The sequence below is a fragment of the Jaculus jaculus genome, chromosome 3 (genome assembly GCF_020740685.1).
Source record: "Jaculus jaculus isolate mJacJac1 chromosome 3, mJacJac1.mat.Y.cur, whole genome shotgun sequence".
NCBI classification, from domain to species: domain Eukaryota; kingdom Metazoa; phylum Chordata; class Mammalia; order Rodentia; family Dipodidae; genus Jaculus; species Jaculus jaculus.
Window position 1 is genome coordinate 183,584,533 of NC_059104.1, and position 23,223 is coordinate 183,607,755.

At 49.0% G+C, this 23,223-nt stretch overlaps 1 protein-coding gene across 7 annotated transcripts in view; it reads right to left on the bottom strand.

The window, feature by feature from the left end:
* The window catches only part of Plekha7 (pleckstrin homology domain containing A7), a 212,180-nt gene that overhangs the window by 116,853 nt on the left and 72,104 nt on the right, over nt 1–23,223 (bottom strand). The window contains exon 1 of one of the 7 annotated variants that reach the window (XM_045146622.1): nt 6,579–6,644. The exons of the other annotated variants lie outside the window; for them this stretch is intronic. The gene's annotated coding sequence lies outside the window, so the exon portion shown is untranslated. Of the gene's footprint in view, nt 1–6,578; nt 6,645–23,223 lie in introns of those variants that run through there. 7 annotated transcript variants of the gene reach the window in all.

A 23,223-nucleotide genomic window follows, 5' to 3' on the forward strand; every position in this document is an offset into this window, starting at 1 on the left:
GAAAACCAAAGGGGAAAAAAAAAGGACAACCAGGGCTGAACAGATGGTTTAACGATTAAGGTGCTTGCCTACAAAGCCTGAGGACCCATCTTTGATCTCTCTCCCGAACCCACATAAGCCAGAAGCACAAAAGGTGTGGCAATTGCAAGGTCCCACATGCCCACTAGGTGGCGCAAGCATCTGGAGTTCGATATCAGTGGCTGAGGACCTAGCTATCCCTCCCTTCCTTCCACCCACCCACCCTCCCTCCCTCCCCCCCCCTCTCTCCCTCCCTCAAATACATTTGAGACAATGACAACCAAATCACTCAATATAGTGCATCATCCCTAAAGTCCTTAGACCTTCCTTGAGGTATAAGCCTATAGACAAAATGGCACTGTATTTATACATAACCGGGCTGGAGATGGCTTAGTGGTTAAGATGTATTTGTACATAACCTATGCACACCCTGCCGTGTACTTTAACCCATCTATAGGTTACATAAAATATCCATGCGAAGTAAACACTATGTAAGCATTCAGTATCCTATATTATTTGGGGAATAATTATTCCAGGCAGGGTCTGTACATGCTCATTAGTACAGACTTGTGCAGTTGGTTCAGTTGATGGGTGCAGAAACCCACAGACCTGTGGGTAACTCTATTATTTATTTTAGCATGAGAGGAAAAGAGTAAGAAAGGATAGAAAGAGATGAGTGTCAAGCCTTCCTCCACCTCCAGTGACTGTGCGTCCTTTATCAGGCTCACCTTAGCTGTGGTTTCATGAGAGAAGGCATTTTTTGGTTTTTGTGATGGAACAATCTAGACTTAAATCTCAGAGTGGGTGGTCCTTAGCTTTACATCTTAGGCAAAGCATTTGACCTCTGGGTTTCTACAATTACAGAATGGGCAGCCCCCCTTCACAAGACTGCCTGGGCACTGAGTGAGGACCTATTCAAAGTATCTGAGACCGTGTGGGGACAGGAAATACCTGCCTCCCTGGGACTCCTGTTCTGTGTCTGAGGAGCGTCTTGCTCATCTTTTTCTCCGTCCACGGTACACAGCACAGTACCACACATAAAATGAAGAGCTTGATCTGAATCTGTAGGGAAGCAAAGCTCACAGAAAGACTGCCTGCCCCAAGGCATGAAACTAAACCTGTCCAGAGATGTACCCATGGCAAGCAAATCTCCTCCGACAAAAACAAATGTCCTACTTCCTAAAATAGTTTTTGGAAATCTATCAAAATGTAAACAGTGGCTGTCTTCTAATCCAATCCATAGTTCTTCCCTTCTGTCTTCCTTTATAATATTTAAAACTTACCACAATATAAAACTGATTAAGAAAAGTCATCAAAACTAATTCAGCAAGACTGCCTTCAGTGAGCCTGAAGGTCAGAGCTCTGGAGTTCCTATCTTGGTACTGGCCTCAGAGAAGTCACTCCACTTTCCTGGAAGCTGACAGGAACTGTGCCTGCTCGGATGGCGTCATCAGGCAACTAGGTCCCCAGGAGCATGCTAGGCTCAGGAGCTCTGTCTTCCAGAACATGCCTGGAGTCCCACCAGTGCTTTTACTTTACTTTCTCTTCCAAACCAGACCTTCATTCTTTGTGTCACGCCTTCATAAAGTTGCTCTTATTAGAAGAGAGAATGGCCCACAAACCTTAGCCTTGTCTTGTCTCATAAGCATGTCACCAAACTAACAGGGATGAAGCAGGGGCTGTGAGTAGAGCTCTTTTAATGAGCAACACAGAGTTTGAAACACCCCCAGCTGTGAGCTCTTATTTCACAGGGTGTTTCCCTTTTTCTTTTTACACTTTTTTCTAACACATTGGAAACGTAAGACTTTGGCGTGCACTGGAAGATCAGGAAGAATGGAATGGAGAGGCACATGGCGGGCTGAAGGACGAGAAACAGATGGTATCTGGAAAATGCTGAGCCTCATGGCTGGCCGCGACCAAAAACATACCCTGCCCAAAATCAAGTTAAACACACAACCTCTTTCTTTCTTCTCTTTTTAAGAAGAGTACTTTTGCTTTTATTTAGTTTTAAAATATATTTATTTATTTAAGAGAGAGAGAGAAAGAGGAAGAGGCAGATAGAAAACGGGTGTGTCAAGGCTTCCAGCCACTGTAAACAAATTTAGAAGCATGTGCCACCTTGTGCATCTGGCTTATGTGGGTACTGGGGAATCAAACCTGAGTCTTTGGGCTTTGCAGGCAAGCACCTTAACTGCTAAGCCATCTCTCCAGCCCTTTTATTTATTCATTATCTATTTATTTATTTGCAAGCAGAAAGAGATAGGAGAAAGAGCAAAGAGCAACCAGGGCCTCCAGCCTCCGCAAACGAACTCCAGATGCATGTGCCACTTTGTGCATCTGGCTTTATGTGGTTACTGGGGAATCAAACCTGGGTCATTAGGCTTTGCAGGGAAGCGCCTTAACTGCTGAGCCATCACTCCAGCCCCAACCTCTTTCTTAAAAGGCACCCAGGTGGATGAAGACCAAAAGCAGAAGTCCCACACGTGACAATCAAAGGTCACACATAGCCAAGAAAGCACTCCTTAGAGAGCCTCAGAGGGAAGGGCAGAGACTGACCCCAAAATACTCATTTTTGCATATTTGTACCCACAGATAGCCTGGGACACCAGAGCAGGTCAATGGAAAAGATGGAGTATGAGGACATATTCATAGGAACTTGAGCTTGGAGGCCCTCAAATGCACAATTTCCAATTGTCAGATACCCAGCAACAATTCCTAACAGCCCAGCTTCCTCATCAACAGAGTGGGAATAAGGAGCTGCATTGTAAACTGCTGAGAATTCAATGGCACGATACATACAGGCATTTCCATGTCTGATACACAGTAAGCTACCGACAGCATTACAGTTTGCACCCATGACCACAAGAACAGCAGTGTGAAGCACGCCTTGTTATTCCCCCAGGATCCTGGCCTAACGAACAAGGACTTGTCATTCCTGAGCCCGTAACAGGTGCTATGGCTACAGCAGAAGTCATAGTGTGGCACCTTCCCTTTCAGCTGTGTCCTGCTAAAGGGGCTCCAAGGCCTCTCAGGACAGGAGGCTGCAAGCCAGGTTTGATGTGCAAGTCTGAGTAAGCCCTCCCAGGACAGTTGGTTGCCACATCTAAGCCCCAAGAACCCAGATAAGGTCTCTGGTGGCATCACAAAATGGCATTTCTGACATTCTTATTTTCTACATAGAAAAACAGCTCTCTCAGCTGATGATCCAAGGATTCTCTAACTACCAATTAATAAGCACTGTGCCAAATCCTTTACAAACATTTCCTATAATCCTCCCAATTATCCTGGGGTGGTGGCGGGGTTGGGGGGGGGGACTACACTTATCCCTTGAACAGGCAAAGAAACCATCTGAACTCAAGTCGGCAGAAAATGCCACTTCCTCCCTCCCTCCATGAACCCTTCTCCGTCTCTCCTTTCATTTCTGCGGGCCTGTAGCACACAGGCCTGATACACTGCACCCCCGCCCCCGCCAGGATCTTTTTCTCCTGATCTGGCCCAATTCAGAACAAGCCTGCACGGCACCCCTCTCATGCTAGGAAAAGGCTGCTGAGGAGCACGACAGCCATCAATACAACTTCCCTTCCAGAGGAGGGCATGCGCAGGAGTCATGCTGCGACCGGTGCCCCCTTTCCTCCACTGCAGGAGTTGGGACCCAAGAGAGACCTTGGCTGCTACTGGACTCCCCCGCCATGCTCTACCCAGAGCAGACATGAGAAGGAAGAGCCATGGGAGTGCTTCCAAACAGCCCACTCAGTCCTCTGACACCCCAACTCCCATCCAATAATTCCACAGTTCTTCTGATAACTGCCCCATTTTCCCCGTAGCCCCCAACCCCTAGTGCCCTCCTGCTCAACTCACAGCACCCAAGGGACACTACTGTTCACCAACTCTGTGCAAATCCCTTTGAGAAGCTTTCCCAGGCAGTGGCAGGGCCATTATCAGTAAATCCTGGGCCACAGCCAGCAGGCCAAAAGGTGAGCAGACACTGGATGGCAGGCTTGGGCACAATAGAGAAAAACTTGTTCCATGCAGGGACAGCTCCCAACTCTCAACACAGAGTGCCAGCAGTTTCGGCATCGCTGGGGGAGGAATACTCTAGAAGCCAGAGCCTGAGAGTTGGGAGAGGTGCCGAGTGTACAGATCACAGACCCAGGGGGAGAGACCTATGGCATGGTTTCCATGGTTACCTAGGATATTAGGATACACCATTTCCCTGTAGTCCAGGAACGCTGAGGAGAGGTGGGGCTGCGGTGTCTCTGTGCTGCCGCCAGAGCTACTCCAACGGTGCAGGCCAGAGCGGGAGAGTCGGGGACACAGTAAGCCAAGGCCTGGAAGGCGTCAGAAAACAGAGGTGGGAAGACCCAAGAACACGGCAGACAAGGGCGAGGGAGGGCATTACCATGGGATATTTTTTATAATCATGGAAAATGTTTTTAAAATTTGGGAAAAAATAAAATAAGATTTTAACAAAAAGAACATTACAGACAAGGTGACAAAAAGAATGCAAGAGCCAAAGGATGAAGGGAGTACTTTGGAATGCTGTCTGCCACATGGCTGTTGCCTTCGTGACCTCATGAGGGCCATCACTGCCTGCACACAACCTGTGTAATAGTGGGCCCATGGACACAGTAACATGGTTGATGGAGGGAGGCAAAAGGAAAAGGCAATCAAGGCAGAAGAGGAGATTCAGGTGCAAAGTAGCTCATGCTTTGATCCCAGCACTGGGGAGGCTTAGGTAGAAGGATCACCATGAGTTGGAGGCCAGCCTGAGCTAGAGTGAAACCCTGACTCAAAAAAAAAAAAAAGAAAGAAAAGAAAAGAAAATTAAAGTTGAAAAGAAGAAGGGGCATATGTTATGTACATATATGAAAATGCAATTGAAAGTTCAAAAGCTGGGTGTGGTGGTGCACACCTTTAATCCCAGCACTCAAGAGACAGAGGCAGAGGCAGGAGGATTGCTGAGAGGTCGAGGCCACCCTGAGACTCCATAGTGAACTCTAGGTCAGCCTGGGCTAGAGCAAGACCCTACCGGGAGTGGGGGGAGTTTCAAAAAAATTTAAAAACCAGGGGTGGAAGCATGGCTTGGCGGCCTGTTTCAGACAGTCTGTCACGGGACGAGCACCCAAATGCGGAGTTAGAACCTCTGGCCCTGCACTCCACTCCTGCACCGCCCTGCACCAGCGGCCGGGAGCATCGACTTCCACGCAACTTCCAAGACAGTTCCTTTTCCTCTCATTACTGACTCCACAGGTCCTTGGACACTTCGTTGGTTGACTTGACCCAGCGCTCTGCCTTAAATCAGCAACGTCCATTTCCCGGACTCACTCCAAAAGACCAAGGTGGCAGCTCCTCTCCCGCCTGCCTCCAACCAGCCTCCACTGAACCGAGCCCAACCTCGCTCACACCTTCTTCCATGCAAGGCCTCCCATTCTTGCCCCTCCTCACCCCAGGCAGAAATATTCCAGCCACTCAGCACACCCTCCTTCCTCTGCCAGCACACATGGAACTGCCTCAGGGAGAGCTTCATTACCCACGTGGGCCTCCTCTTCCTCACTGCTGGTGGGCAGATCCAGTGACCACCTGCGGAGCCCTTGCCTGGCCCTCCAAGCCCACCGGAGGCACTTGTGGAGAGAGGATGTCTGCGGGCACCAGCTCTCCGCCACTGAGAAGCTGTCTCGCTGTCTGGTTTGGAAGCTTCTCAGGAGACCTCCTGAAGCAGGGAGTTGGGAGTGGGGCTGGTTTCAAGGGCAAAGAGGAAACATACAACCCTTCCAACAAAGAGGAAGGGTTACTGGTGCACCCAGGGAGCCCGGGGCCCTTCCCTGGAGTCTCCAGGAGAATGTCTGCAATCTCAGGAAATACACGGGGGCTCCCTGAGCTGAAATGTTAAGCCAAAAGAGAAAGAGCAAAGGGGCCCTACACCCAACCCTCCAATCTCATTTTCAGATTCCCTGTCACCGGCCAAGACACATTAATGATTAAGCTCCTGCCCAGGAGCTTGCTGGCACTGCCATGAAAGAGGAGTGATGGCACCGTAGCCCCAGCCCCAGACCCGTGGGCTTCAGGACTCCAGGTAGCGATGGGCGCATGGAACAAAGCCCTGCATTCCTCCACAGAGGTGTGTCTGAAACCAAGGCTGTCACCCAGCGAGTGACCCGACCTCCGCAGCACTCACAACCCTCAGCAAGTGTGAGTCAGAGGCTAGGGAAGGCCAAGGAGGTGGGGTGCTGAACGCGTGTCCAGGTCGCAGGTGCTACCTCCCACCCCTCGGGCCGCCGCTGTTCCCGCACCCGCAGAGCAGGAGCCCTGGGTCCCCAGGCAGCAGCGATGTCGGGAAGCTGCACGGAGCGCAGGGGGAATCCCTTTACCATGACAGGACTAGGAGTCTGGATTCTCCAGCCAGCAAGGCAGCCCCCCGCGCCCGCCCCCGGTGGAGAATGAAGCGGCTGCGGTCCCGCCGACCACACACAAAGCACCCCGAGCGAACCGCGATCGATCGATCGCTGTTTCGTGCCAGCCCGTGGGCCCGCAGACCCGAAAGTTACGGCGCGAGCACACACCTGCAGGTTCCCCGGAGCGGCTCCCTCCAGCGCCCCAGGGCGGCGGGGTGCACGTCCCGGGGCGGCCAGCGCCTCGGCTCCATGCTCCCTCTCCGCCAGCCCGGGCTGGCCACCGGTCAGCAGCGCTGGGCGGCCGGGCGCGCCGGGGCCTCCACGCGCCCACGGCGCATCGCGCGCCGCCCTCGTCCTCGTCCTCGTCCTCGTCCTCGCCCGGAGCCCACACCCACTTGACATCAGCGCCAAGCACTGCGCGCGGCGCGGCGCCAGGCGCCCGAGCCCCGCGGTCCCCCCAGGTGTGGCCGCCGGGCCAGGGCGCGTCCCCCGCCGCGCACTCCTCTCCCGTGAAGACGCAAATGCAAACCCGAGGCGCTGGGAGATGGAGAAGGGGGGCAGGACCTACGGCCTCACGACGCCACCCAGCTGGTTCTGGCAGCAAGCACCCATCAACTGTGAGGACCAGACAGTAGGTGACAGGATTTGCTGTCCTTGCCCTGCCCAGAAGCCCTCTGACAGCGCTGACCTTGAATTCTCTTCAGCACAAGGTGCCAAGGAGACCCCTCAACAATCCTTATTAAACTGCCTGGGCGGATTCTGGTAAGCCAGCAAAGAATGCTTGGTTGGATGTGGTAGCCGAACCCCATCCCACCCCAGGGGGCCATTAACAGACCCCCAGCAACCAACCCATACCCTCTGGCTCCTTCCCACACTGGCAGCCCCGACTGGGTCTCCTTTTTCCAGCAAGCAAGCACCTTTAATCGCTGAGCCATCTCTCCAGCCCCTGGGTCTCCTTTTTCTCCTCTCAATGCCCTTGGCAATAAGGGACCATTCTGCTCCTGCAGGCAGTGGGGGAAACTCGACGCCCAGCAACCCACACACATTTCTAATTCATTCATTAGCATCCACCCAAATATCAAATATAAACAAGGCTCAGACGGTCCAGGAGCTGCAGACAGAAGACAGAGTTCCTGCACTCACAGGAACTTCAGTCAGGAGGGAGAGCCAAGTCATTAGAGTGGTACCAAGGGAGAGGTGCTAGGCTGGAAGGAGGTAGCCCAGTTGGTAAGAGTGCCTGCCGGGCATGCAGGAAGCCCTGGTTTCCTTTCCCAGCACCACTAACATAGGCACCCTGGTGCTTGCCTGTAATCCCAACACGCAGGAGGTGGAGGCGGGAGGATCAGAAGTTCAGGGTCATCTCAGCTACATGGTAACTTTGAGGCCAGCCTGTGTCAAAAATAAAAAATAAAGCCAGGCGTGGTGGCGCCCGCCTTTAATCCCAGCACTCGGGAGGCAGAGGTAGGAGGATCGCCAAGAGTTCGAGGCCACCCTGAGACTACATAGTGAATTCCAGGTCAGCCTGAGCTAGAGTGAGACCCGACCTCGAAAAACCAAAATAAATAAATTAATTAATTAAAAATGAACTTTATAAAAGGTTTGGTGGCAGTGTGGGCAAGGCCCCCGGGGAACTGCCACTAGAAGGGGGGGTTTCGGCAGACACTGGTAATTAAGTGCCCCCACTAGCACGTGCAGACAATTAAACAGGGCAAACCCCCATGCCAAGAACACAATGAAGCTCACAGGCCCCGGACGTTCGGACAGGCAGCCTGGCTGTCTGTCCAGTGACCTCTTATCCTCACCCAAGGCTTTCTCATCTCAATGAACAAACGCTAAGCAGAGAAAGAACTTTTATTTACGAACCCAACTCCATCACGAGCATTCTGTGCGGCCCTACAGAAATCTCTTCCCTCTCTGGTTTCAGTGTTTTGTCTACAATATGGCTGGATTGGGACAATGCTTTTCTATATATATTTTGAACTCATATTCCCTTTTGGATAAATATAACGCCATTCCATTCTGCAGCTTCTGTCATAACAAGATGCCAAAATAGTTTCCAAATCAAGAATTATACTGAAATCCTATGCTCACAAAAACTGCATACACCCCTTAGGTGTTAATGTGAGGTCTTCGGATGTCTGCAGAGGTGAGTCAGAGGGAAGCGGCTGCACGCTGGCCCTCTGTGCTGGTCCCGCCCTCCCACACAAAGCCAGCCCAGCAGCTGTCACATCTCCAGCCTCGCCTGGATAGACTAGGCAGGCAATGAACAGAAACCTTAGGTCATCCAAAAACAAAGAACAGACATCCTGTGGGAGTCTTTTCTGAATGTCAATTTTCAGTAGTTCTGGGAAATGGGACACTTTGGAGGAAGCATGCCATGTTCCTGGGGATAATTTGTCAATATGAAGTAAAAGTCTTAAAATGCTCACCTCGGGCTGGAGAAACAGCTTAGCGGTTAAGGTGCTTGCCTGCGAAGCCTAAGGACTCATGTTCGACTCTCCAGGTCCCACATAAGCCAGATGCACATGGTGGCACATGCATCTGGAGTTTGTTTGTACTGGCTGGAGGCCCTGCTGTGCCCATTCTCTATCTGTCTCTTTCTCCTTCTCTCTCTCTCAAATAAATATATTTTTAAAAAATTGAAAAGAAGAAATACATACAACTTTAAAAATAATTTATATGAGCTGTAGAAATGGCTTAGCAGTTAAGCGCTTGCCTGTGAAGCCTAAGGAACCCGGTTCGAGGCTAGATTCCCCAGGACCCACGTTAGCCAAATGCACAAGGGGGCGCACATGTCTGGAGTTTGTTTGCAGTGGCTGGAGGCCCTGGTGCGCCCATTCTCTCTCTCTCTCTCTCTCTCTCTCTATATATATATATATATATATATATATATCTGCCTCTTTCTCTGTCTGTTGCTCTCAAATAAATAAATAAAAATAACAAAAAATAATTTATATATATACCATAGAACCGTGTGTGTGTGTATGTGTGTGTGTGTGTGTGTGTGCGCGCGCGCGCGCACATGTCAGCATGTCAGCTGTCTAGGTATGGTGCTTGGTGGCACTCTCCATGGAGTTCTGCTGACTCAGGCCTATGCCCAAAGCAAACGTGCTGCCACTACGGCATGCCATTTTCATAAGCAAATCTACAAACCCGTACCAACGTTCTAAAGTCCTAACGTTAACACAGAACAGAACAAACCTTCCAGGCAAGCAGCGAGACCATTCAGTTCTTCACCAGCACGCATCACCACTGAGAGAGAACAGCTCTGCCCCCTGACTTCTTGTTCTGTGGAGACTTTCCAGCTATTCTTTCCTTCAGACTACCTCAGTGGTTCCCAACCTTCAGTGTGCACGAAAGACTGTCTACGGTGCTTTAGGATACCTTTGACTTTATGATTTTTTTTTTTTTTGCCTTGCACTCTGACTTTCAATCAGTGCATGAAAGTTCACTCAGACAACTAGGAGCTGTGCACCAGAATGTCAGCAAGGTCAGGATCACAGAGGCTCTTCCTTTCCTTCCTTGAGATTTTCTGTTTTGCTCACTTGCCCGACAACACACCCGTTATTTTGGTGATCAAAGAATTAGAAACTGCCGGACGTGGTGGTGCCCGCCTTCAACCCAAGCACTGGAGAGGCAAAGGTAGGAGCACCGCATGAGTTTGAGGTCGCCCTGAGACTACGTAGTGACTTTCAGGTCAGCCTGAGCTAGAGTGAGACTCCACCTCAAAGGAAAAAAACAAAAACTGGATTAAGGGCTGGAGAGATGGCTCAGCAACTAAAGGCACTTGCTTGCGAAGCCTGATGGCCCAGGGTCAATTCTCCAGTACCCAGATAAAGCCAGATGCACAGTGCGGCACATGTAACATGGAGTTCATTTACAGGGGTAGGAAGCCCCGACACACGTGCGCATGCACACACACACACTCTCTCTCTCTCTTTCTTAAATAAACAAAATAGTTTAAAAAACTGGATTAAAAAACTCTCCAAAAAGTTAGGCATGGTGATGTGTAGGCACACGTAATCCCAATACTTGAGAGGGGTGAGGCAGGGAGATCAACATGAGTTCGCCCAACCTGAGCAACAGAATAAGTCCCTGTTTCACAATCTCATAAAAATGAAATGAAATAAAACAAAATACCAATCAGCAAATAAAAATCTCCAAAAGATAAACTTCAAAGGATCTGTGTCCTCCCTTTCAAAGGGTGACTTGAGCAGTGCCCTTCAGATGCCCCTGCTGCAAGTGCTCACACTGCCCGGTGGTGCCCCAACACCCATCGTCACCAGGATACCATGCCGAAAAACTGGCAAGGAAATTATTTTTACATGTACCTCCTGGGCTGTGCTTATACTAATGCTCAGAAGCTTGGATTAAAGGTTCCAAAATGAAGCAGCCATAGTCAGCTGCACATGGATCTGCCCGCACCCCCAAAACTCTACCATCATCCATTAATTATGTTACTATCCCAGCGCCAGGTATAAAAGACTGGGCTCTTAATAAGCCAAGGGCTCATAGGGGTAGGCCCTTGGTCCAAAGGATAAAAAACTGCTTTTCTCAGACCTATTGAGGCCACCAAACACACAAACAAGGACTAGTGCACAATGAGAGCAAGCCAAATTAGACCTTGTTCAGCCAATAGCTGGACAGCTCTGTGTTAGATCTGGGTCCCGCCTCCCCTGCAGGAGGGAGGTCCGCCTGCTGTTAGAAGGCACATGTAAAAGCACCTGGGCAGAGTGACCAGCAGTGCCAGCACAAGGCAGTATATATTAATGAAAGTGTACATGGGGACTTGTGGGGGAGAAGGGAGCTGCAGAGCTGTGGGTTCTTCCACACGAGGCTGCTCAGTTATGATCTGTCTCCTATTTTAGCTCTCCAAGAACCTAGAAGAGTCACAGACCAAAGGAGCAGGCAGAGGTGGGGGTGTTAACTGTGCTCACTTTGAGGGCACAACTCATGTCAACATCAGCTCGGGCTGATCAGATGGCAACAGGCAAAACCCCACCAGGGTGAGATCTAGAGATGGCCACTTTAATTCAATCGTCATTTGATCCCCTACCAGCCACTACAATGCATTCTGTGCTCAAAATAAAATGCATGACTTCCATGCCAGGCAGAGCTGCCATTAGGTTATATTTTAAATCCACCTGGAGCCTAATCAAGCTAATTTTACTGTTATTGTGTCTATTAAAACATGCAGCCTTTGTTTACAGAGAGTGAGCAGAGAGAGGAAAACAGAGCCATTAAGGGCTGGGAGTTCTGATTACTCCAGAATTGTTTCTGGGAAAACAAACCTCCGCACGCTGGCACAGCACAGCCTGTAAGCCCAATACTTGGGAGGCTGAGGCTGGAAGGACATGAATTTGAGGCCAGCCTGGGCTACACAGACAGCTCCAGGCCAGTCTAGACTATACAAAAAAGACAGTCTCAAAAAAAAAAAAAAAATAGGAAAAAGGGCTAGAGAGATAGCTTAGAGGTTAAGGCACATGTCTGCAAAGCCTAATGTCACTGGTTTGATTTACCAGGTCCCACATAAACCAGATGCACAAGGTGGCGCATGTATCTGTTGTTTGCTTGCAGTGGCTAGAGGCGCTGGCATGCCCATTCTTACACTCTCTCTCACTCTCTTCTTTCTCTCTCGCTCTCTCTCTCTAATAAATAAATAAAAATAAAAATCTTTTTTAAAAAATGGAGGGCTGAGCTGAGTATGGTGGTGCATGCCTTTAATCCCATCACTCAGGAGGCAGAGGTAGGAGGATCGCCATCCTGAGACTACACAGTGAATTCCAGGTCAGCCTGGGCCAGACCCTACCTTGAAAAAAAAATAAATAAATAAAATAAATAAATAAATAAATAAATAAATAAATAAATAAATGGAGGGTTAGAGAGATGGCTTAGCAGTTAAGCCATTTCCCTGCATAGCCAAAGGACCTCAGTTCAATTCCCCAGGACCCACATAAGCCAGATACACAAGGGGGCACAGGCACTTGGAAATCATTTGCAATAGCTAGAGGCCCTGGCACACCCATTCTCTCTCTCTGCCTCTCTCTCTCTCTCTCTCTCTCTCTCTCTCTCTCTCTCAAATAAATAAATAAAGTTTAAAAATGGAAAGAAAAAATAAAAACCTCAGGCTAGGGGCTGGGAAGATGGCTCAATGGTTAAGACACTTGATTGCAAAGCTTGCCAGCCCAGGTTCAATTCCCTAGTACCCACATACAGCCAGATGCACAAAATGAAGCATGCACCTGGAGTCTGTCTGGAGGAGGCCCTGATGCACCATTTTCCTCTCCCCTTTCTCCTTCCCTCCCTTCCTCTCTCCCTCTCTTATTGCAAATAAATTTTTAAAAATGCCCAAAGAGTTGAAAAAATAAAGTCTTAGTAAGTAAACATAGAATTTTTTAAATCAAAGAATAAGGGCTGGAGATATGACTCAGAAGTTAAAGTCACTTGCTTGCAAAGCCTGAGGGCGGGGGTTCAATTCCCTAGTATCAACATAAAGCTAGATGCACAAAGTAGTGCATGCATCTGGAGTTCATTTGTAGTTTCAAGAAACCCTGACACACCCATTCTCTTTCTTATTGCAAATAAATAATATTTTTTAAAAAAATAAAGAAAGAAAGAAACAGCCAGGGGCTGGAGGGATGGCTTAGCAGTTAAGGCATTTGTCTGCAAAGCCAAAGGACCCAAATAAGCCAGATGCATAGGGGAGCGCAAGTATCTGGAGTTCGTTTGCAATAGCTGCAGGCCCTGGCACACCCATTCTCTCTCTCTCTCAAATAAATAAATAAAAATAAAATATTTTAAAAATAAGTAACAGCCTGGTTTAGTGCGACATGCCTTGAATCCCAGCACTTGGGAGGCTGAGGAAGGATTGCTTTAAATTGGAGGCCAGCCCAAGACTAACTCCAGGTTAGCCTGGGTTAGAGCAAGACACCACCTTGAAAAACAAAAGAACAAAAGTGAAGCCAAACACCCTAGGCAGCTAGAGCACACAGATGGCCATGAGCTTCATCTCCTGCTATGCTCAGAATAACCTTGGGTTAAGAAAGCAGATTCAGCCAGGCAGGGTGGTGCACGCCTTTAATCCTAGCACTTGAGAGGCAGAGATCACTGTGAGTTTCAGGTCAGCCTGGGCTAGAGTGAGACCCTACCTCAAAAAAAAAAAAAAAAAAAAAAAAGCAGATTCAATGGCCCACCTAAGAGAATTTAACTTGGAAAGTCTATAGTAAGCCCAGAAATTTGCACTTGTCTTTATTTTGTGGTTCTGGGGCCAAACCCAGGACTGTGCCAGACAAGTACTCCAAGCACCACCCCACTCGGATCCTGCACACCACGGCTGTGAGTAGTCTACAGCCCAAACCGTGAGACATCCTAACAAAAATCCATTAAGTTTAACACACGTGGCTACCCTCCATGGGCCAGGTGGACTTGTATCCACTGGTAACTGAAGCTGAGAAGTCAATGGGTACCTCTTATGAGCTCTGGCCCTAAGTGACAAAACTACAAGATGAATGCCCCCAAAAAAGAGGGCATAGCACTTCTCTCAGGAGGCTCACTTGACAGATGGGCACAGTTTCAGCCTCACTCATTAGCCTGGTAAAAGCTCTCAACTCAACCAGTTTGATCACCTAAGAAGTCCATGAACTTAGATTTAAGATCTAGGCTCACTCTCTTCCCAGCTGGGTAGCCTTGGGCCAATTTTTTTCCTCCCCTGAGTTTCACTATTTATTTGATTCTAAAATATGATTAGGGGGCTGGACAGATGGCTTAGCAGTTAAGGTGTTTGCCTGCAAAGCCAAAGGATCCAGGTTCAATTCTCCAGGACCCACGTAAGCCAAATGCACAAGGCAGCACATGCATCTGGAATTCGTTTGCAGTGGCTGGAGACCCCAGCATGCCCATATTTCTCTCTCTCTCTCCCCACCTCTTTCTCTCTCTCAAATAAATAAATATATATATATATATTTAAAATTAAATGTGATTAGGGCTGGAGACGATGGTTCAGTGGTTAAGGCGCCTGCCTGCCTGTAAAACCTAAGGACCTGGGTTTGATTTCCAAGTACCTGCATAAAGCCAGATGCACAAAGTGGCACATGCATCTGGAGTTCATTTGCAGTGGCTAAAGATCCATTCTCTCGGTGTGTCTCTCTGTTTCTCTCTACTTGCAAATAAAATAATTTTTTGAAAAAGGTGTGAGCCACCACACCCCATTTGGCACACATTTAAACAAGCAGAGTAAAATAAAATAAAATGGGATTAAAACTACTATCCCTGTTAGGAGGACTGAGAAACAGAATTATACAAGTGTATGGGACATAGAAAACACTAAATAAGTGGCAGTTATCACTAATTAAACCCTTGATAAATCAAGGCCTTCTCCAAGGAAAGCACAAAACCAGCGGAGATAGGGTAGTGACAAGAGACAGAGGACAGATACTACACAAATAAGCAAAGTAAACAAGACTTCAGATATGGGTGTGTGCTAGAAGAAAACAGCCGTGGAACTAGAGGGATGGCTTAGTGATTAAAGCACTTGCCTGCAAAGCCAAAGGACCCAGGCTCAATTCCCCAGGACCCATGTAAGCCAGATGCACAAGGTGGCACAAGTGTCTGGAATTTGTTTGCAATGGCTGGAGGCCCTGGCGCACCCATCCTCCCTGCCCGTCCCCCACTTCTTTCTCTCTGATAAATAAATAAATAAGTAATAAAATATTCTTTTAAAAAAACCCAGAGCTGAGATGAGGGGGGCGCTGTGATGAGGCAAGGCCTCTCCCAGTGTGTCCCCTTAACCTGAAAGCTAGAGTGGATGGGGAGAAACTAAGTGTTCCTGCAAAGGAAGGAAAGTGAGGCAGGAACCCGGTGGCCAGTGGGAAGGGCGGCGAAGACAAAGCTGGGAAGGCAGCTTAGGGGAGGCTATCTAGGGCGCTGAAATACCTCCTGGGAATTCAGTCTCCAATCCCCGTGGATGGGCTTGAAAGACAGGATCGGACCTGCTTCTTACACACATCTCTGTGGCCTCTACACAGAGAACAGCAAGAGGATCAGAGACGATAAATCAAGCCACTCGTTCACTTCTTAGCTGTGTGTGTGATCTCCATCAGCCCTCCAAGAACCTTCCTGCTGTGAGTTCTGTTATCGTCCCGAATCTAAACAACAAAATCTGGGCAGAGGGGCGCAGTAAGTCACCCACCTCAGTCAGCAAAGCCAGCCTGACTGCAGAAGTCAGGAGACGCGTGAAGAGCCCTTGAGGGAGCACAGTGAGAGAAGATGGGGCTGGCAGAGGGCAACAAGGGAAAATGTGCCAAACGTCCCGGTGGCAAAGCCAAGACTTACTGATGGGATTTACAACAGGCAAGAGGGAAAGAAAAACAAAGGCAGTTTCCAGCTTTTTGGTTCAAGAAACTGACTGGCTGCCAGGGCTGTTTCCTGAGGTACGAAGCACAGGGGACAACAAATCAAAGAAGATGCCAGCTCATCGGCAATATGTTTGGGACACTCTGGAGAAGCCATGCAGGCCGAGAGCTGCAGCAGCGGGGGCACCTCCACTGCGGAAGGGCAGATGTCATCGGTGGGTCCTCGGCACCCAGAGACCTGGTACTGGTGGACAGGAGGGTGGCTCCCACCTATGGACCTCAAGCGCATTGTGACAGGCAGGGACTTACTGAGACTGTGCCCAGCCTGCCCCATGGGAGCCCAGTAAAGTCGGCACCCAGCTCCACACCCTGCATCAGCTTCCTGGAGCCACACGAGGCACCCTGGCCCCCCGAGGAAGAGGGGAATGGGCTCTGAGAGCGGGATTATCAGCATCGGGCATCCCTTTCCCACTTCAATCCTGCTTATTTTGATCACTCTGATCACTGTAGCCCACGTAGACACCAGGCCCTGGAGCCACTGCAAGGCCAGAGTGTCATGACCATAAAAAGCTCCCAGAGCCAACTTCTACATTCACTCTTGCAACACGCCCAGCAGCCACTGGGGGACAGTACTTCCAAAGGACAAAATAGCTTTGTATGAGCCAGGCATGGTGGCTCACACTTTTAATCCCAGTAGACATAGGAGGATGGCTGCGAGTTCAAGGCCACCCTGAGAATACAGAGGGAATTCCAGGTCAGCCTGGGCTAGCATGAGACCCTATCTCAAGAAATCGAAAAAAAAAATAGTAATAAGAAATAAATAAATAGCTTTGTATGGATACCTCAATGCTCACAGAAAGTAGGAGTGTGCTAGAGGACAGGAAGGGAAGAAAAGCAATTTCTGAGGTCCAGGGGAAATGTCAGGAGCATAAATAAGGCAGCCATGTTTACACCGAGCCTTCCAAACCTCAAGCAGCTTTAAGAAATGACCACACCAACTTGGCCACACCAAGTCCCTGCCTGTCAGCGTCAGCAGCTAGCATGCTGTCCTCGTCTCCTTGTCTGCATTGGCTTCACCTCCTAATACAACGTACAACCTCCCCGGACCGGGCCCTTTCATTCTTTAGTCATCTTACCCCTTGCCCAAACATTGTCTAGAAGCATCTGGCCCTGCACGAGAGTACTGAGAATCAAACCCAGTCACCAGGCTTCACAAACAAGCTCCCTTAAGGGCTAAGCCATTTCTCCAGCCAGGTAAAATACTTACAATAATTTGATACATTCATGTTATAAAAGCAGCTATAGGGCTGGAGAGATGGCTCAGTGGTTAAGTACTTGCCCGTAAAGCCTAAGGGCCCCAGTTCGAGGCTGATTCCCCAGGGCCCACATTAGCCCAATGCACAAGAGGGCACACGTGTCTGGAGTTCATTTGCAGTGGCTGGAGGCCCTGGCATGCCCATTCTCTCTCTCTCTCTATCTGCCTCTTTCTCTCTGTGTCTGTCGCTCTCAAATAAATAAATAAATACTGCAGACACAAACAGCCTTGATGCCCACGTCCTCAGCCCCCGACACTACCTGCACAAGACCTCCATAATGGGGGAGAAGGGCAATGGCATCTGCTGGATGTGTTGGTGCATGACTTTAATCCCAGCACTTGGGAGGCAGAGGTAAGAGGTAGGAGGATCACTGTGAGTTCAAGGCCAGCCTGAGACTACACAGTGAATTCCACGTCAGCCTGGGCTAGACCGAGACCCTACCGCAAAAATAAATAAATAAATACAAATAAAATAAAATAATGCTGGCATCAAAATACAAGAGAGACTAATTAGAAAGAAGAGATTCAATGGAGGGTGCATTTAGGAGGAGGGAAATGGGGTGAGAGAGGGAATTATTATAGTTTATTGTCCAGACTTATGGAAATTGTCAGTAAAGATTTTCAAAAATATTTTATGTATTTATTTATGAGAGAGAGAGGAAATGGGCACACCAGGGCCTCTAGCCTCTACAAAGGAACTCCAGATGCATGTGCCATCTTGTACATCTGACTTTACATAGGTAGTAGGGAGTCAAACGCAGGTCCATACACTTTGCAGGTAGGGTCTCGCTCTAGCCCAGTCTCAGGCTGGCCTCATACTCAGAAAATCCCCCTACCCCAGCCTTCCAAGTGCTGGGATTAAAGGTGTGCAGTACCACACCTGGCAGAGACAGAATGGGCATACCAGGGTTTCCAACCTCTGCAAACAAACTCCAAATGTGTGTGTCACTTTTTGCATCTGGCTTTTACTTGGGTACTCAGGAATCAAACCCAGGCAAACAGGTTTTACAAGAAAGTAACTTTAACAGCTGAACCATCTCTCCAGCCCAATAAAACATATTTTAAAGGTAGCTATAATTAGCATTGACATTTTTCTTTTCTTTTTTCCTAGCTAACTGTGTAAACAATAATCTTGGAGAGGAAGAGGTGAGCTCTTATGCACGATACATGGATGGGTGATTTGGGGGGTGCTGCCATTCAACCCAGGAAGAGGATGCCAGCTCAAAACCTGCTACTCAGTCTTCCAAGAGACTTGTCAAAGCCACCAAAGGAAGCAGCCAGCGTCTGAGTCCACCTGTCCTCACCTGGCGTCGGGCAGAAAGGGCTGCTGCTCTTCTCAAGTGTCCTTCCCCACACACTAACAAGCCTGAGACGGAAGCCATCAGCAGGTGGGCAGCACAACTTTGAGACATAAAAATTATTAGGTCTTTCTTCATTCCATGAGCCAAGATCCTCATGGAGACCAGTGAGCCAAAGACAGACCCAAGCAGCCGTGGGTTACAGAGAGTCCTGGGCTGCCTTCCTGGGACACTTTCTCTCTAGCATCCACCGCAGGCAGCTGCTATTCAGCCCCCCCCCCCCACCGTGTGCGGGTGGCCTATGCTATGAGCAGGCACATTCTCAAGGGTGTAGAAGTCAAAGAGGCACTTTTGTCTAGCTTTTCTGATCGCTAGGAGTCGCTGAAACAGCGTCCTGGCACCCCTCAAACACACGGTGAGGACAGACGCTTATGTGCTGGCCCTGAGGACTTGCGACCTTGGGGAAGAACAGACGGATCAACTTATGCCTTGTTGCTATGGGAAATGTTTTATTGCCTGCTATTTTTTAAGATGATGATTCCTGAGGAACACAGTAGGTGGCAGCACGGAGCCACAAGAGCATCCCATTTACCAACCTTGGTGAACACAGAAAGTTTTAATTTAATAATGACTCTCCAGTCTCAAAATTAGGTCTCTATTAAAATAATGACAACAGGGACAAGGTAATTAAAAACACATGCCTGACAAATTTGGAATCACAATCACCATCAAATGCACTTGGCATGTTGTCATATCCCACAATCACTGGGCAAATCCAATTACTCCTTCTGACAGCAGAACAGTCTCTCCTCTCCCTTCCTCCCCAGTGGCTTTTATGAAAATAATATCCGACTTTAATGTGCCAGAGCTTCAGGAGCTAGTGTGACAAGAGCAATAAACACATCCGCCATGTGCAGAGACCAGAGAGAATGGCTCTGAGACTGACTGCCAGCCTGAGGTGCGGGTTCTCTCCTCCTCAGACCCGAGAGACGGGAACGCAGTGGCTGTCAGACAGCAGCCTCGCCTGTGCCAGAGCTGCTGCTGTTGCCAAGAGATGCGGAGCAGCAACTCACCAGACACTTGTGGCTTGGGCTCAGAAGTAGCAGGCAGAAAGGGACACACGTAGACTTTGTCCAGACGGACCCCGCTGTGACTGACCAGTGATGTGACCTTGAACAAGCTGGTTCTCCCATCTGTTTGGACTACCTGCACCGGGCACAACGTGCCAATCCAGCATTGGACGATCAGCAGGTGCACCGCTGTTCCCTGGAGTCGTTCTTATTGCCAACAATCTTGGAAGGGCATGGGGGGGGGAATGGGCTTGGGCATGGAGGTCAAGTTCTCTAAACAAGGGCAGTCTGTACCCATGAAAGAGTCTTGACTTTCTGTGAAGGCCCTACAAGGAATCAGTCATATAAAATCCATGACTGCTCCGGTCTTGTCCATTTGTTCAAAATAAATATATTTTCTGAGAGCTTATAATTTGCCAAGATTGCACCAGGGCTGAGGTAAACTAGACTCGTGGAGCTTACATTCTAATGGAGAAGATGTATTTTCAAAATAATTGCATCACCAGATGGAAATGGACATCTGTGATAAATATTTCCAAGAACAAGTGACATGGGCCTGCTTGAGATGTCACACGATAAAGGTCTCTAGGATGAGATAGGAGGATAAAGTTCAAGGCCAGACTGGGTTACACAGAAGACCGTGTCAAAGGAAAGAATGAGACAGGAGGATGAAGTTCAAGGCCAGACTGGGTTACACAGTAAGACCGTGTCAAAGGAAAGAATGAAAAGACAGGCTGGATGTGGGGATGAACGCATTTAGTCCCAGAACTAAAAAGGCTGAGGCAGGAGGATAGGCACAACTTCAAGGACAGCCTAGGCTAGTGAGTCCCAGGCCAGCCTGGACAATAAGGTGGGGCTGACTGAAAAACTCAAATATGAAAAACATGAGCTGGAGACATGGTTCAGCAGTTAAGAGCACTTCCTGTGCAGGCATGAGGGCCTGGGGAGGCCTGATTCCATCCTCAAGACCCACATAAACAGCTGGACATGGCCACCTGAGTCTGTAACCCCAGTCCACTGGGGAGCAGAGGTAGGAGGATCGCTGTGAATTCAAGGCCACCCTGAGACTACAGAGTGAATTCCAGGTCAGCCTGGGCTACAGTGAGACACTACGTGAAATAAATAAACAGACAAACAAGCAGGCGCCGGGTGTGGTGCAGCATGCCTTTAATCCCAGCATTTAGGAAGCAGAGGTAGGAGGGTCACCCAGCAGACAGTGTGCTCCGGGCCCAGAGCAGCCTCGTCAAGTAAGAGCTTCTCTTTCAATGACAACTTTTCTTTGAAATATTGCTGACCCATTTTCTAAGACAGGTGCCCCAGACCTCTTTTTTGGCTTCTTGAGTATTTTGCTTTGTTTTTCAATTTGCTTCTCAAAGGGCCAGTTGCTAACTATGAGGGCAGGAGGCAAGCAGGAAAACCTTATCAGACCACACTGCACGCTGACGGCCAGAAGCCGCCTCCTCCCACACCTTCACCTGCACCTGCTGGAGAGAGATGAGCTGGAACCTAAGAGAGGCCATGGCCACTTTCAGTCTGCACTTTCATCTGCACCTCAGTAAGGAAAAAATCAGCATGAAAAAAACTGTTTCTCCTCCTGGGAAGAGGAAATCTCTGAAAATCAGATAAAATTCCAGGAACTCTAGGTTGGTTGTCTGTTTTTTTTTTTTTGTTTGTTTTTTTTTGGTCCTGCAATCTCAGTTTGAAGACATAAATAAAGCTTTTAATATTGGAGAAAGTAAAGGATCTTGCAGAGGAACATTTTTGAACTTTTTAGGCAGCTGTTTCCTAAGAATGGAGCAGTACCTGAGGGAGCCAAGACAGTGTCGTGGCAAGAACATCTGGAAAACATGCACACCATCAACAGCAGTTGTCAATGAGACACAAAGGATAATGGAAATCATATGAAAAACTTAACATTTTCTGGCTGTACTAGGGATTGAACTCAGAACCTGAGACATGCTTGGCAGGAAACCACACCCCTAGCCTTTTGTTTTGAGACTGGGTCTCATTAAGTTGTCCTGCCTGGTACTGAATGCACTCTGTAGCCCAGGCTGGCTCTGAACTTGTAATCCTCCTGCCTCAGCCTCCCAAGTAGCTAGGACTACAAGTCTGGTAAAATAATTTCTTAAAAAACTATCTTAAACCGGGCATGGTGGCACATGCCTTTAATCCCAGAACTTGGGAGACAAAAGTAGGAGGATCACCATGAGTTCAAGGCCACCCTGAGACTACATGGTTAATTACAGGTCAGCCTGGACCACAGTGGGACCTTACTTTGAGGAGAAAAAAAAAACAAAAAACTACCTTACCAACAACAACAACAAAAATGTACCTCCTATTGTAAAAATGTAGAGGCCTGAAGTTTGGGGTGCTTGATATGAAGGGGCTGCTGCACAGGGAACTCAATGCCAGACTTAAACCCAGGCACAGGCAGGTCACTCACAGTCACCGTTTCTCCTTTCCTCCCTTCGTGGCTGGCTTGGCTACGCACATCCCACGGCCGTCATCCCACCAGGTTTTCCCTCCATCCCAAGCAGAGGCCCCTGAACTGCTGCAACGACCAGGAAGGGCAGGCTGCACTGGCCCATAGGATACCTGCAGGACTGACCACAAGGAGGTGGCAATGATCAGCTGCAGGTCACTGCCACTCAGACCTTCTGTGACCAAGACACGGTACAGGAAACATGTCAGAAACTAAGAGGGCACAGAAAGGGCCTGGGTTTGCCAGCACCACAGGAGCCTGAGCCAAGAAAGGTGAGGGCAGGGCCAGATGGAAAAGGGCCTGGGTCCTTCATGAACCCCAGAAGTTAATGCCTCCCTCGGTGGACTAAGCAGTCCCCCTGCTGGGCTTTAGCTTCCAGGACCAGGCGCCCTGGTATGGGCCCATCCCTTCACCCAGCACAGCACCTAGCCCTGAGGGGTGCTGGGAGAGTGAAGCCCCACTGAGGTAGGCAAATGACTCTTCCTCTCTTCTTCCCCCTACTGGCCGCCAGAGGTGTTACACTGACATATGCTCGCTCAGGCAATGGCTTTTTGCTTTTATTTTTAGATTTTTCGGGGTAGGGTCTCACTGTAGTAGCTCAGGCTGACCTGGAATTTACATTGTGGTGTCAGGGTGGCCTCAAATTCACAGCATTCATTTGACCTCTGCCCCCAAGTGCTAGGATTAAAGGCGTGCACCACCACGCCAGGCTAGGCAATGGCTCTTTTATAAGCAAAGAAACTACCTGACATAATCAGTAGTGTAGAAACTTAAGATAATTATTTTACAAAGAGCACAGACTGGGGGTGTATGTCAGTCACTAAAGCCGTTCCCTAGTATGGGACTTCCAGGTTAATCCAGTACCCCAAAGAGAGAAGAATCCACTGAGCATCAGTGCATTTGTACTCCACTCCCCACAGGCAGGTCCAAGTAGCAAACAAAAATGGAAAAGTGATGAGGCCAGAATTTGGCTTTCTCAAGACTGCAGGTCCCAGTTACTCCGCCCCAAGCCACTTGGCCTGAAGTCACTTCAGGAAAGAGTTTAAGCCTGAGTGCCGGTCACACTTGGGTGTCCCCTGCTCTCTGGGTTAAAATATCTGGTGAGGACACACCTCTCTCCAACTCAACCCCAGTGCCTGTCCCCAGGAAGTGACCACACTCAGTAAGGCTGGGCAACGGTACAGGACTGTCACCTCAGCATTCAGGGGGCTGAGATGAGAGGATCAAGAGTCTGAAACTACCTGGGGCCAGGAGAGACCCTGTCTCAAGAAAAAAAGGAGGTGGAGCGAGGAGGAAGG